The sequence below is a fragment of the Otolemur garnettii genome, unplaced genomic scaffold, assembly GCF_000181295.1.
Source record: "Otolemur garnettii isolate 467f Iridium unplaced genomic scaffold, OtoGar3 scaffold00018, whole genome shotgun sequence".
Taxonomy (NCBI): Eukaryota; Metazoa; Chordata; class Mammalia; order Primates; family Galagidae; genus Otolemur; species Otolemur garnettii.
In genome coordinates this window covers 8,475,176-8,489,886 of record NW_003852413.1, presented here as the reverse complement: position 1 = coordinate 8,489,886, position 14,711 = coordinate 8,475,176, and the positions used below count along the sequence as shown (strand labels likewise).

Genomic DNA, 14,711 nt, shown 5'->3' with positions numbered 1-14,711 from the left:
CCACTGCCTGTCCTGCTTAGCAGCCAACTTGTCCTGGGGCCCGCAGCCCGGCCCTCCAACGGTCTGAGGGACAGTGAACTGGCCCCCTGTTCAAAAAGTCTGAAGACCCCTGCCTTAGCTGCTTGATGCTTTCCACATCTTGGCACCCTGGTCAAATAGGACTCTGTGGCCCCTGAAGAGTATTTGCTGGTTTGAAAAAAGGCCAGCTTACCTGGACAGGACAGTCAGCAAGAAAAAGGAAACAAACCCATGTGTGGAATTCCCCCTGGTCAGCCCAGCACCCTGAGCTGAAGCTAAGGTTACACCACTGCCCACCAAGAAGAGAAAGAGAAGAACCATTCCTTCTTGTTTTGGCTCAAAGAACCTCCTCCAGGCCTTAACTCATTGAAGATTTTAGATCTGAAATGAAGACCTCTCCCTGTGGAAAGTTACAAGGCAGAGAAACCTGTGTGTTGAAAAGCCCTGTGTTCTGGAACACAAACACCAGAGCTCAGAGCCATCTCAAAGGCTGCATTCAGTTCCCCATTGGTCTTCCGGCACCCACAGAGCTGGACGCGACCACACTGGGTTCAGCCCTGCCAGGCTCCGGTGCCCTGTGACAAGCCAGCAACCCTGGGACTCCAGATCCAGAGCTGAAGACGCTGCTTCTATTGTTTCTGGAAGAAACACCAAGAGACCATGGCTGGGGGAGGACAGGCCCCTTATGCCAAGGGGCTCAGCGACATAGTCAAGTTCAGACCTAGGAAAGGCTATGGTCCCTGGTAAACCCAAGTGAGACCAGATAAGCTCTGGCTCAGCCCCTGTGCTCTGAGATAAAGAGTATCTTCGGATTCAGACTGTGGTCCCCGCAGTCTAAACAGAATTCAGGATGGTGATGGCACCAGTTAAAGCAAAAAAAAGAAATCATTTCTAAAACTCCACCCTTTACCTCCGTCCTCTTGTTAAGCCACCTTATAAGAGTGGTTTTTGTTTTTTTAACCAAAACATCTGCATCATTACACCAATCATCTATTTCTAGCTACTTGTGGATAAAATTTCGAACTGCACTTACGATGAAAGACAGTTATCATTCTCAGTACTTATCATCCAAGATGGGGGTCATAACAAAACACTTTCTCCTTTTTCTTTTTTTGTTTCTGTATTTGAATGTGCCTTTTGACAGCTACAGAAGAAAGCAAACAATTTACATTTGCCAACAGGCCAACGTCAAAGAGGGTTTTGTGGGCTGGTGAATAAAAAGGAGCTCTTGGGTGTTCCTGGTGGTTAGTAGGACATGAAAACTCTTTTAAGCCTATCCCCCTTCACACCTGAGCACCCTGAGAAGTAACCAAAAGGGACTCAGAGGGAAGACCAAGGCCACCATCCTTTCAGTCCCAACAGGAGGATTATTTATTGTGGGCAGTACAAACCCAGCACCCTTTGGAGAAGTTTCTTCCATTTGCTGTCTTAAATCCTCACTACTCAAAGGGCGGTCTGAGAACCAGCAGCACGGGGGCGGGGGTGGGGGGTGTGTCCTCTGAGAGCTCTGGAGAATCTTACCCACCATCTATCCTCAGACTTGCTGAATCAGAATGTGCATTTTATGGGATTCCATGGGGGATTTTTATGCACATCAAAGTGTGGAAAGCACTGGTCTAAAGCCGTACAACTTCTACTAGAGCCTTGAGAGTGAGCTCTCCTGCCCTACGGGGGATTGGCAAGGCTGACAAAAGTTTCCAAGAGAACAAAAAGTTTTCTCCAACTGCTAGGAACAGCACCTCCAAAGTAGTTCACACAATGGGATTCCGGCTTCCTCCTGAGTTGGCCATTAATACCTTCAACCTTGATTAGCCAGCAGGAAAAAGGATCATTCTCTGCCCACTCCAACTCTACAGGGGCCAACACTACTTTCACTTGTGCACATAGGGCTTTCCCAGCCGGCTGTTAGAATTGTTTGGTTTTCTTTTTCTTCCCCTTTTAAACCTGTTGCACTCCTTTCAAGAGTAGTAACAGCACTAGGGCTGCCTGGGCCTTCGTGGAACTACACACAAACACACGCCCTGACTCCACTAGAGGAATCCAGCAGAAGACTCGGGTCCAGCAGATACGACAGTGGAAAAGTTCCCTTCTATCTCCCTACTCCAAGTGTGGTCTGCACACCAGCTGACCTGGGAATCGATTAGAAATACATAATCTCAGGTCCCACCCAGACCTCCTGCAGGTTAACCAGACTCCCAGCCAAGTTCAAAAGGTCCTGCTAACACCCACAGCCAGTGGCAGGGGCCTCTGACAACTTAAGTGTAGTCACCTCTGCCCCCAGGAACCTGAGTCCCCCAAAATCCCACCATAAAGTGATGAATGAAGAGGATCGTGGCCAGGACTGTAAAAGGAACGCATGTCATTGGCCGCCAGCTCACCCTGGACAGGGGCAGAGGGGGCTCCGGGCACCCTCCTCACCCCCTGTCACCTGCCAAAGCCTCCAACTTCTCCACCAACCCCCTCCTCTCTCCAGGGGCATCACCTTTCAGGAGCCACACGCTTGTCTTGGTGGTCCCCGACCCCAGGTCTTGGGCCCAACCAAAAGCGCTGAAGGAGAGAAAAGCCGACTCACTAGAGTGCCCTCTCCAGCCCCCACTGCACTTCCATCAGCCCCGCTGCAGCTCGCGCTCCGGCTCCTCTCCCGCAGTCACTTCCTGCTTCCCTCCCGCACACGTGTCCCTCCGGCCTCCGGGCCCCGCCCCACACGGCTGCAACCGATAAATCCCGCCCCGAGAATAAATTCTCTGGTTCCCAGCATCACTGTAGCCTCAGGAACAGGTCCGGGCGGGCAGAACAGAAGGCGGATGGCTAAACGCTGAGCAGTCCGCAGGCACGCCCCTCTGCAGTCCTGGGGAAGCCACAGACACCCAAGGAAAGAGCGCTTTGGAACTTCCCTGACGTTGCTTACGTTTCTGCACCTTTGGCAGCCTGGTGCACTGACAATGGGTGAACATCCAGAGCAGGATATTGTTTTTGTTTTGTTTTGTTGGGGGGTAGGGGTGGGGTAATACCACCATCAGCTTTCAGCAGTTCTCAACCTGTGGGTCGCGACCCCTTTGTAACAATGAAAATACATCCTGCATATCAGATATTTACATTACCATTCAGAATAGTAGCAAAATTACGGTTATGAAGTAGCAACGAAAATAATTTTGTGGTTGAGGGTCACCACAACATGAGGAACTGTATTAAAGGGTCGCAGCATTAGGAGGCATTAGGAAGGCTGAAAACCACTGCGAGGTCAGGGGCCCTTGAGACACAGCTGCCACCTGAATCACAAGGGAAGGGATATCAAACACAGAATGTTGGTACCCTGGAGGTTCTGGCTCTGGGATTCCGGGTGGAGCCCAGATTTTATGTTTTGAACTAAGAGTTGCTGGTGCTGCTGGCTCTGGGGCCACCTTTTCAGAAGCCCTACCTTGGTCAAGGGCTTTGGTGCCCAGGGCTTCCAGGAAAAGACCAAAGAGCAGGATGGCTAGGTTTGGCCAAAACAAAAACAAAAACAGGATGCCTGATTAAATTTGAATTTCGGATAAACATCAAATCATGTATTAGTGTAAGTATATCCCACACAGTATTGAGGATATACTTATGCTAAAGGTATATTTATTATTAATGTGAAATTCCTATTTAGCTGGGTATCCTGTATTTTATTTGGCAACATACCAGAAAAACTGCCCAAAGGGTCTATGAAGAAAAAAACAGGGCTCTCCCCCCCCCCCCGGACACCCCCGTGGCTTGTGTGTCCTTGGTGGCCAGTGCAGACCTTTGGGAACACAGTTCAGGTCTCCCATTAGGTGTAGTCTCCCATCTGGACAGGAGAACAATGCATTAGGACACTGGCCCTCTAGTGCTTTTACGTTGGTTTGGCTTTGGCTACTCAGCATGGGTTGCTTCTGGTGGGATCACTGGTTACACAAAAGCAGGTAGTGTGGGTGTACCGGGTACTGTCTGCTGGGCTTCTCTTCCCGGGTTAGCAGGCCTGGGTGCTTATCAGCTATCTCAGGATCCAAGGATTATTTGGGTTTTCCTAGCTACATCTGGGACCCTGGCTGGCATTATGGGAATGAGATTCAACCACTCTGGAAAATTTATGCCTGCAGGCTTCACTGCAGGTGCCAGTTTACTGATGGTGCCAAAGTTGGAATTAGTATGTTGAACAGACCTCATCAATAGTGATCATGTCCTAGCTTGGACTCATGAAGAATTAAAAATCTCTAAACCTGTACTATTTTCAGTGTCTTAAGAGAGAAAAGTGTACCATTTCTGTATACTTAAAAAAAAAAAAGACACTGAACTTAATGGGGGACAAAATCTCAGTGATTAGTGTTACACAGATGGCAAATGTTCAACACGCGAGCTTAACAATACATTCATACACATTGATTCCTATATATTGATGTTTTTATCTCTTCCGTCTGTATCTGTAAGTAATATTTCAATGGGTAAACTTTTAGGTCAACATTGGGTACCCTGAAACCTCATGCCCTATGCAGGGGAACGGAATGAAAAAAATCTCTTAGGAGATTTAGGATATCTGTTCTTCTGCTTATCTTAGAGCACAGACCTACTGTGAAGTTACGTTAAATGAAACATGTAATACCAATGAAAATTAAGTTTACTATAAATTATAATAAAAAGAAGGAAGAGGGCTCTTTTGTGCCACAGAAGTCAGTCCTTCACACTAATGATCACCCTATACTGGGCATTGTTCTGGGAAAAGGAGGCGGCCTTCCACATAACAGCCTGTGACAGGCACACAGAACCACCACACCAGGCAAGGCCTGTCAATTCCATCTCCAAAACGGCACACAGCTCTCCCTGCACACTATGGTAACAACGGAATGGTCTATCTTCAATTTGCTTCAAAATACTATGGAAGTAGTAAGTGAATGGGACAGAGATTAAATGACATTGGCCAGGAATTAATCACTGTTGGAACTGGGGAATGGGCACATAGGGGTTCATAAATTTTTCATAATGAAAAGTGAATAGAAATTTTTAAAACAATCCACAAAGTGCCTCTCCTGGCCGGTTCTTTTCCTTCTCACTGTGAGGATTCAGACTCCTGACCCCTCACCTAGGTCATGGCAATCCCCGCCTCTCACTCCAGCCCGTCTAGTCTGTTCCCTGCACCACAGCCACGGCCAACCTGCCTGAAGCAAAGCACGTTTCTATCCTGTCCACACCCTTCAATGGTTGCCCAGTATCTTTGGCATAAAGTTCACACTCTGTAACCTGGAGTTTAAGGTTTCCTTGGATGTGGTTCCAACTACACTTTCTCAGGTTTGTCTCCAAGGGTCCTCCTCCTTGTGATATCAGCGAAGGCCCCTTAGGGCAGCAGAATGATGAGTGGCCCTTTCCAGAGAAATCCCTGTCTCTTGACCTGGACACTTCTGGGAGATTGGGGTGGTGTGAGCAAGACGACAGTGGCCGGCAGCTTCACAGAAGGGGTTGAGTTGGGTGCAGAGAGGTCCAACCCAATAAGTCACGGAGCTCATCTTTGCACCTCCTTCTCTCTCCCCCTCTGAGACCTTGTTTCTCTTCTGAGGTAACATAGCCACTGAGGGCCGGCTTCAGAATCTGACTACATAGGAGAAATCCAGGTTGGCATGTGAGTTTCCTTGGACAAATTCCCTCGCCCCTCTCAGCCTCAGCCTCTGCATCCTGATTCTGGGAATAACACAGTGCTCTCTCCGGGTTACCATGACCTGGAGTGATGTCCCCAGCACCCTGAATGATTATTCCCCTTCAACCCGCTCTATCTTTTATTCATTCATTCTTTCATTGGCCTGACAGATATTCCTCAACCAGCTATTCAAGGACAAGCACTTGAAAGGTCAACTAAACACAAGTGGCTCTGCCTTGCCCTCTCTTCCTTGCACGCTATTTCATCTTGTTTACTGAAGTCTGACCGTGGACACAGCGTGAGGACTGAGATAAGCCTCTGTGCCTGGGGCTGCTGGTCCCTTCCCTTCAGAGAGTCTGGATCCTAACCCAACAGAACTGGTTCTCAGACTTGCTGATGGGATCACACCAGTGAAAGTAATAGGCAGTTTATAGAAGTGCTGTAGAAATGTGAGGGGTTTCTTGTTGTTTGTTTGGAGGACTTTTTTGCCCTCACACATCCATCCAGAATTCATCTACTCCCCCACCACCTCCACTACTGACGCCTGTGCCCCATCAGCTCTGTTCCATCATCCTGCCCTGATTACCTGATCCAGTTTCCTGATGCCCCCTGTGCTCTGTCTTTCCTCTGCACAGCAGTCAAAGTGACCTTCTGAAGACAAAAACCCAATCATATCAATCTACTACCACAAACCCTCTAAGGGCTCTTCCCTGCCCTTGGTGTATAACCCAGCCCCCATCCCTCGGCCCGGGACCACCTGGAATCCATCCTACCCCTCCTCCCTCTGCTTCACCCCTGCTGGGCTGCCCACTCCTGGAACTCCTGCCCTGGGGGCCTTGGCACTCGCTGCAACTTAGCCTGAAGCACCTGTCTCCCAGCTTTTCAGCCACCTCAATCCTTCTTGTCATTTGGATCTCAGCTCAAATGTCACCTCTTCAAAGAGGGCTTCCTTGAATATCTAATCTCATGTAGACCTTCCAAGTCCTTTATTTTCTTCAAGGCACTTCTTCATGTCTGGCATTCTATCTGTTTGGTCGCCTCAGATGCAAGCTCCGTGAGAGCAGTGCCATGCTGCAGGTCAGGAAGACAACATGGCCCGGCCTCCGCCTTTTGCTTTGCTGGATCCCCAGTGCATGATACACACTTGATGTTTAATATCTATTGAATCAATAACTCAGTCAGATACAGAAGTATTATCTGTTGGCTATACTTTATATATTAAAGGGCTTCCTGAGAGTTATGAGAAAAATAATATTTGTATAATGGATCAGATTGTCCCAACTACTACCGACATACGTGGATATTATCAGATTCCACGGTAATAACATCCAGTGGTTCTCAATCAAGGGCAATTTTGCTCTCCAGGGTTCATTCAGCAATGGGAGGGTGTTCGCTGGCATCTAGTGGGTAGAGGCCTGGGATGCTGACAAACATCCGATAATGCCCAGGGCAGCTCCCATAACAAAGAACCATCCAGCCAAAAATGTCAGAAGTTGAGAAACAAAATGTGTGAAGCTGAGAAACGCTGGCGCAATCCCATAAATTTTTTACCATGAGCATCTGCCCTCGTGACACTAGTTAGCATCTGATTCATCATAAAACCCAAGGAGAGAACCAACTGTCCACCCAATCTGTATAGTCCAGCACAATCACTGCAAAAATATGCCCACGATAAAACATCCCAGGTGCTCGGTTCCCTCTGGTGATGTCGTCAGGACACTGTTACAGAGCTCCCTAAATGGAAATGCCTAGACGGGTTGGCAGTGACTCCCTGACAGCTGGAATTGCTCTCGCTCTCCATTCGCTGCCCACCATGACCGATGACCTGATAAAAAGCATACACGACAAGGGGAGCCGGCATCCTCTGGATACCACTACTCTGAGCCCTGTACAGGGAAGCACTGCCCTCAACGGCTTGAAGGAGAAACCAAGTCGGCAATCAGGTCCCTCCTCACCTACCTCTGAAGCTTCATTCTGCACCACGTATCCCCAAGGGGGGGCATAACAGTAAAGGTTCCACTGACTTGGTACAAATCAATCCTTGGGAGAAAAGTTTCTGGTCCTGTTAGAGGTATTTAAAACCCAAGCTTGCTCGGTTGCCAACCTAGTAAGTATCCAGTAATGAGATAAAAATCCACCACCAACTGAATGTGAAATACCCCATTCCTGAGATGGCAATCGGCATAAGTCAGTTTTCCCTGTTTCCTAGTTTGTTGCTTCGAACAACTCACCCGGCATCTCATAATAAGTAATCCTGCGACAGGCTTACTAAGTGGACTTGCTGAACCATTAAGTTCTACCTCAACCTAGCCCTTCACAGGGGTGTGAACTCGAATGACCTGTTCATTCATTCACTCTCTCCCCAAATGTTGTCTGCACACCCACCATGGGACAGGCCTGTCTGAGGTGCCGGGTACACATCAGTAAACCAGACAGGTACAACTGTCCTCACATGGCTTCCAGCCTAGCAGCTTTGGGCACTGCATTGATTGTGCATTATAAACTAAGGTTTATTATGAAAGCTCTTGTACTATTCAGCTTTCTTTTTCTTTTTCTAAAACATCCTTCTTCCACTGCTGGAAGCACATGAGTCTGTCGAGCTAGAAAGGGCAAATCCATGGGCAACAACCTCCTGCCCTTGGTGTGGGGAGAGCAATTGACTGAGAAGTCCGGTGTAGCCAAGCCCAGGACCCTGACCTGCAAGGGCATTGCTGGAGTGGAACGTTCTAGCTCTGGGGTAGAGACTAGAGTATATGTCAATGTAAACACTGCTAATAAATTGTCAGAAAGACTTCAGAAGAAAAAGACCTGAACCTAAGGTCTGGGAACTTGTGATTTCCTGTTTCCTTTTCATTCTGAATTAATAGTCATTTTTATACTTAAATTTCCTTTTCTTTTTTCTTAAAGAAGACCCTTGAAATCACATAAGCTTCAGAATCCACAAAACCTGGATGCGCCCTGGAGGAATGTTTAGAGATTTAAATGGGAAAACAGGCAGGGGTCCTCAAACTTTTTAAATAGGGGGCCAGTTCACTGTCCCTCAGACCGTTGGAGGGCTGGACTGCGGCCCAGGATGAGTAGGCTGCTAAGCAGGACAGGCAGTGGCAGCAAAAACACCTGGTGGGCCAGATAAATGTCCTCGGTGGGCCGCATATGGCCCGCGGGTGGGCCGTAGTTTGAGGACGCCTGACATAGAGCTTCCCCAGTAGACAGAATCATGCACCCTCCCTCCCCCACAAAGATTTCTACTTCCTAATCCTTGAAACCTGTGAAAATGTCACCTCACATTGCAAAAGGGTCTGTGCTGGTGTGATTAAATTAAGGATCACGAGGCAGGACTGAATCCATAATTTGGGGAGCCTGGTGCAAATGGGAAGCCCCTTATTCAAAAGGCAGGAAAACAAGTGCCGACGGCAAACCCAAACCGTCTAAAATACAGAGCCTGTCCGTTCTTCTGCCACTGTGCAGACTCCAGCGTCCCACCTGACTCCGCTCACAAGACACAAGTCCAGTGATGAGATTATTAGGAATCTCAAGGAGTGACAACAGAACATGAAACAATCCTCAGGGCTGGGTTGTGTCCTAGGGCCAAGGTGACAGGACCAGACAAAAGAAGGCCACCAAGTCAAAGTGGGAACATATAAGCCAGGGCTGGTTATTTGGCAAAAATGTCCATGGAGAGTCTTAGAAATAGAAGGCTCTGGAGGTCAGGTATGCACAGGTGAGTCCTAAAGCCTGGAAATCTAAGCCAGCCAGGGAGGGCAGCAGAAAACCCCAGGTACCTGGAAATAAGGATTAGACCCCCTGCTGGGGGAAGCCTGGGATTTGGGAAGGAAAAATTCCAAATCCTAGTGGCAAAGAGAGACTAGGAGAGGAAGAAGGGAGTGGGCCAGTATCTGGGGTCTCCAAGCTCTCCAGAGGTGTAAAGAATAGTTAAGAAAAGAAAAAAAAATAGATACTGGCTCAAAAGGGAAAAAAATCTATAGAAATCTAAATGAATAAGTGTTTAACTAAATGTCTATAAAGCTTTGTTAGTTGTTGACTTTGGTACTCATGAAAGTTTCATTTCATTTGAAAAACAATCAGAGGCTTAGCTTTCCTCACTTCAAGAGACTTTCTAAGCATGCACAACGGGGGCCAAAACATAACTGCCAATCATAAACGTGCTCAGAGCCAGATAATTTCAAAAGCAAAAGTCATAAAAAGCTTTCTTCTTATTTATGTGGAACAAAAGTACTTAGTGTGGAATGCATGAGCCATTTAATATGTTTGGTGCAATCTGGGGTGAGTCTTCAAAAAGGAGGCATTCTTTAGGGGCCCGCAAAGATCCTAGGAGGCTCCAGGGAACAGGGACGGAGCCAGGATTGAGAGACATTTATTCCTCCCTCAGAGCACGAGCAGAAACAGAACTCGTCTCATGGGAATTTGCTGAGGATCCTCGAGAAGTGGGGTTAGGGACCTGAATTTCCCAGGGAGGAAGCGGGTCTCTCCCAGGGTGTCACCTTCACCCCCAGGGGATGAGACCAGCAAGCCAGGACCCTGCTGAAGATAGGATGGTGGGGAGGGGGTGGACGTCACATCACAAGGTGGGAGCTGGCCCTCAGATGTCCATAGTCAAGAGGAGAGTGAACCCCAACGTCCTCCAGACATCGTCAGAAAGACCTGGATGGAAACAAGGCCAGGGCTGCGGATGTGTGGCCGCTGTGTGAGGTCACTGGAGAATCTCTGGGTCAATCAGTGGCCCAAAAAAGAGATGCTTGAATGCTAACCCCCGGTGCCTGCACATGTCACCTTGTATTAATAAAGGACCACTGCAGATGTAATTAAAGATCGTGAGATAAGCTCATTCTGGGTTGAATGAGTGAATCCGAAAGCCAATGACACGCTTACCTGTAAGAGACAGAAGAGAAGACGACAGGGTCACAGTGGAGAGAAGGCCACAGGAAGGCAGAAGCAGAGATCAGAGTGATGTGGCCCCGACCAAGGAAGGCTCAGAGCTACCAGAAGGAAAGATCCTCCCCGGACGCCTTCAGAGAGCCCATGGCCCTGTGAGACCTTGATGTTGGACTTGTGGCCTCCAGACCTGTGAAAGATTAGGGTGAGATTGTCTCTGTAGGATTAAGCCAGCTGGTTTGTGGTATTTTGTACTATGTTGTTATGGCAGCCCGACCTTTCTTTTCTACCACAGGGTGGGTGGGGAAGTCCCCCGGCATCAGCAGTTACCCCGAACAACACCCACAGGCAGACAGGTGCACAAATCTGACATCCCACAGGACGCTCTGTGTCCCTGAATGGTCCGTCTACCTCCCTGCAAGAGCTCACTTCCTGTTTTCCTGCCTGCCGCCTTCACACCGACCCCTCCATCTCCCACCTCCAGCCCTGGCCTGACAAATCACTGTAGAGAAACATCACTTTAAAGTTCTCCCCAAAAACTTCTTTAGAGAGTGAATAAAAAAAAAGAAAAACAGTAATACCTCCTAGCCAAAGAGCCCTCTTCAAAGCCTGAGTTCATGCCCAGAAAAAGCCTTCCTTTGGACCTGTGGGTCTGTACAGGACAGCACTCGCTTGAACATTAAGGGAGAGATTTGTCATGTAAACCGTGATGCCCTCTGACATGAGGACCTGCCAGCTTCCTCCCCAGGGTGGCAGCAGCGACAGAAAGCAATAAAGAAAGAGAGATGGGACATGGAATCAGGGCACAGCCAGGTGAGCCCCAGTTTTGCCAATAACTCACTGGGTGACCTCCAATCAGTCGCTTTTCCTCAGGGGACCTGCAGAAGGTCAGAGCTGGACCTGGTGAGCTCGGAGGCCCCTTTCTAGGGTGAATGCTCTGATTCTGTGATTTATTGCCCCAGCAAAACAGTACCCGGTTACAAACTAGAAGAGTTTAGCTGTGAACCTGGAACAAAGGCTTTCTCATATTTAAGGAGTTCTTTTGTGTCCTTAATTTTATAAACACACAGATGCACATCACTTCTCTGCCCTAATTGGGGGGGGGGGCGGTCTATCTCAACCTGGCAGGGAGGCAGCCAGGGCGTCTAACTCAGTTTCCGCTCTCATGATTGTGGCCCACTCTTGTGTGCTGACTTGTTAGGGCAGTGGGTCTCCACCTTCCTAATGCCGCGGCCCTTTAATATAGTTCCTGTGGGTCGAGACACACAGGTTGAGAACCGCTGTAGTAGGGGCTCAGCTGTGACCCCTTCCACACAACAAAACTCTCATAACCCCAGGACTTCCAACTGGGACCTTATTTGGAGAGAGTCTCCACAACAGAGGAATCAGGTTGAGGTGAGAGGTCATTAGAGCCCTAATCCAAGGTGACTGGTGTCCTTAGGAAAGGGGGAAGCTGGACACAGATAAAGCGAACACAGTGTGACAGAGCACAGAGAGTAACTGCCAGCGACAACAAGCCAGGGCAGCTCTTTCCCTCATAGCCCTCAGGATCCCGTCCGCTAACACCTTGCTCTGGGGCCTCCAGCCTTCTGAACTTTGAGACAATACATTTCTCTTGCTGAAGTTAACACTGTCTGTGGAACCACGTTAAGGCAGCCCCAGCAAACTATCAGAACACGATGCTGAAGGTTCCCATAGCTTCCACTATGGAATGCAGTGCTGGGGAGAGCCTTGGAAAGCCTCTGATCCAAGCCCCTCACCTCACAGATGGAGGCACCAGGAGCTCCAGCCCTGGAGCTGGATGTGACCACACCTCCCCTTGGCCCATTTCTCCCACTTCCCACACGTTTGTGAGCCCCTAATCACCCTGAGAGAGGATACCCAAGAAGGGTGAGGTCTAGGAGAACAGGTCTTCTCAAGGAGACCACAAGGATACACCTGCAGGGTCCTCTCCATGGTGACTCAGCTCTTGGGAATTTGTAAACTTAACTTCCTGCAAGTAGGAAATTTCCAAGTTCTGTGAAATCTTGTAGTTCTATAGGGGCTGGAATAGCATCTCCCGCTTGATTCAGACGGGCGAATGAGAAGGGATCTGTGGGGTGGAACTTTTTGACTGTCAATAAAAAGGGAAAGACCAAGCCAGTCGGGGAGCGCGGCCATTTGGAATTCTATGCTGTAAGCTCCAGGCCAATGAATAAAGCCCTTCCTCTTATAAACGTGGTGTTTGGGTGCTCTTTCTCTCCACTGAGCCTCATCGTCCTGCAACAACCCCAGACTGTCAGATTAGAGTCACAGCTTTGCAGCTCAACCATGACAATGATGGCTGTGAGTGAGACCCCAGGGAAATGCATCAGAGTACGAGAGCCAGTGAAAATGTTTCAAGGACTTCCAGACATTCCCAGACCAGGTCTTAACACATCCTGAAAGGGAGAGGTGTAGGTACTTTCTTTTCATGGTAAGACTGCTATAACTATTTTTATGTTTATTTTACTTCTGTTGACTCCTTGGTCTTAGAGTATGCTTTTGTTTTTATCTTTGAGACAGTTTCATTCTTGTGCCCAGGCATGAGTGTAGTGTCATCATCATAGCTCACAGCACCCTCACACTCCTGGGCTGAAGAGATCCGATCCTCCTGTCTCAGGCCCCCAAGTAGCTAAAACTACAGGTACCCGCCATGATGCCTGGATAGTTTTTCTATTTTTAGTAGAGATGGGGTCTTGCTCTTGCTCAGGCTGGTCTCAAATTCCTGGCCTCAAGCAATCCTCTCATCTCAGCCTCCCAAAGTGCTAAGATTCCAGGCATGAGCTACCATGCCCAGCCTACAACTATTTTTAATTAATATGTCATCAAGACTTCACACAGACTCACAATGGCCTTTTACCTAAAAGTTAGGCTTTACAATCCTTCCACATATCAGGAAACCTCAGTGGTGGCCTACAGCAGATAACAATGGAACCGCCCTCACAAATTAATGATGGGATACAAGGTAAGAACTGTGGTAAGCACAGGCCCAGCTAAAAATAATAACTGTGATTAGCCACTGTCCCCCTCACCCCACCTCCCATCTGGAGTCACAGAGGAGGTGGTCATAAAGACTTAGTTTCTTCATAAATAATACCACCTTTTTGAAACCGAGGGGTAGTTTTGGAGATATCTTCCATGTCCTTCATTCCAGTGCCTTGGCCACCCACCCAAAAAAGGAACTGACTCAACTGGTCTTGTGACCCAAGAACCTGGTCTGGCATTGCAATGGACCAGCTGACCCCCCCAGACCAGCTGACCATACCAAGGGACTGACGGTTCCATCTCGAACCCACCCAGTTCGCAAACCCAATTGCCTAATCCTTGGCCCACCCAACTGTCCTTAAAATACCTGTCTCCCTTGGCAGGCAGCACCCATAGCTCAGTGTGTAGGGCACCAGCCACATACACGGAGGCTGGTAGATTCAAATCTTGCTGGGGCCAGCTAAAACAACAATGACAACAACAATAAAAAAAAATAGCTGGGCATTGTGGCAGGCACCTGTAGTCCAGCCACTTGGGAGGCTGAGGCAAGAGAATCACTTAAGCCCAAGAGTTTGAAGTTGCTGTGAGCTGTGATGTCACAGCACTCTACTGAGGGTGACATAGTAAGACTCTGTCTCATAAAAACAAAACAAAACAAAAAAACCCTCTCTCCCAAACTCTAGGGGTGGCAGATTTAAGAAATCCCTCCTGCCTCCCTGATTAGAACTATGTGGAATTAAATGCTTTCTCTCCTGTAAACCCTGCTGTCTCAGTGTCACAGCTTCCTCTTGAGACGCAGGCAGAGGAACCTGGTTGGGCAGCAACAGTAATACAGACAGAAAGCCTTACGCATAAAAGGCCCTCAAAAATCACTTGTCTTAATTAAACTGAACGATGGAGCCCTGAAAATTGCCCTGTGCCCACTGCTCCCATTAATGGCATTTACCCATGCGTAGGTTTCCCAGGACCTTGCTTAACAAAACTATTTGAAATATAAAAGAAAAAAAGATATTGATCACCTTTTAACACTCAACAGTAAGATTCAATAAATTACAGAGCATCGGCTCGGTGCCTATAGCTCAACCGGCTAAGGCGCCAGCCACGTACACCTAAGGTGGCAGGTTCGAATCCCCAGCCCAGACCCGCCAAACAACAATGACGGCTG

The 14,711-nt window shown here is 48.4% G+C and overlaps 1 protein-coding gene and 1 pseudogene across 2 annotated transcripts in view; one reads left to right on the top strand and one right to left on the bottom strand.

Moving 5' to 3' along the window:
• The window catches only part of SLC39A11 (solute carrier family 39 member 11), a 355,367-nt gene extending 352,674 nt beyond the window's left edge, over positions 1-2,693 (bottom strand). Inside the window, exon 1 of one of the 2 annotated variants that reach the window (XM_003786171.2) lies at positions 2,591-2,693. The gene's annotated coding sequence lies outside the window, so the exon portion shown is untranslated. The other variant, XM_023511186.1, reaches the window with a different exon arrangement.
• A 1,151-nt stretch (positions 2,694-3,844) lies between these two features.
• LOC100961517 lies at positions 3,845-4,232 on the top strand (annotated as a pseudogene).
• The last annotated feature ends 10,479 nt before the right edge of the window (positions 4,233-14,711 follow it).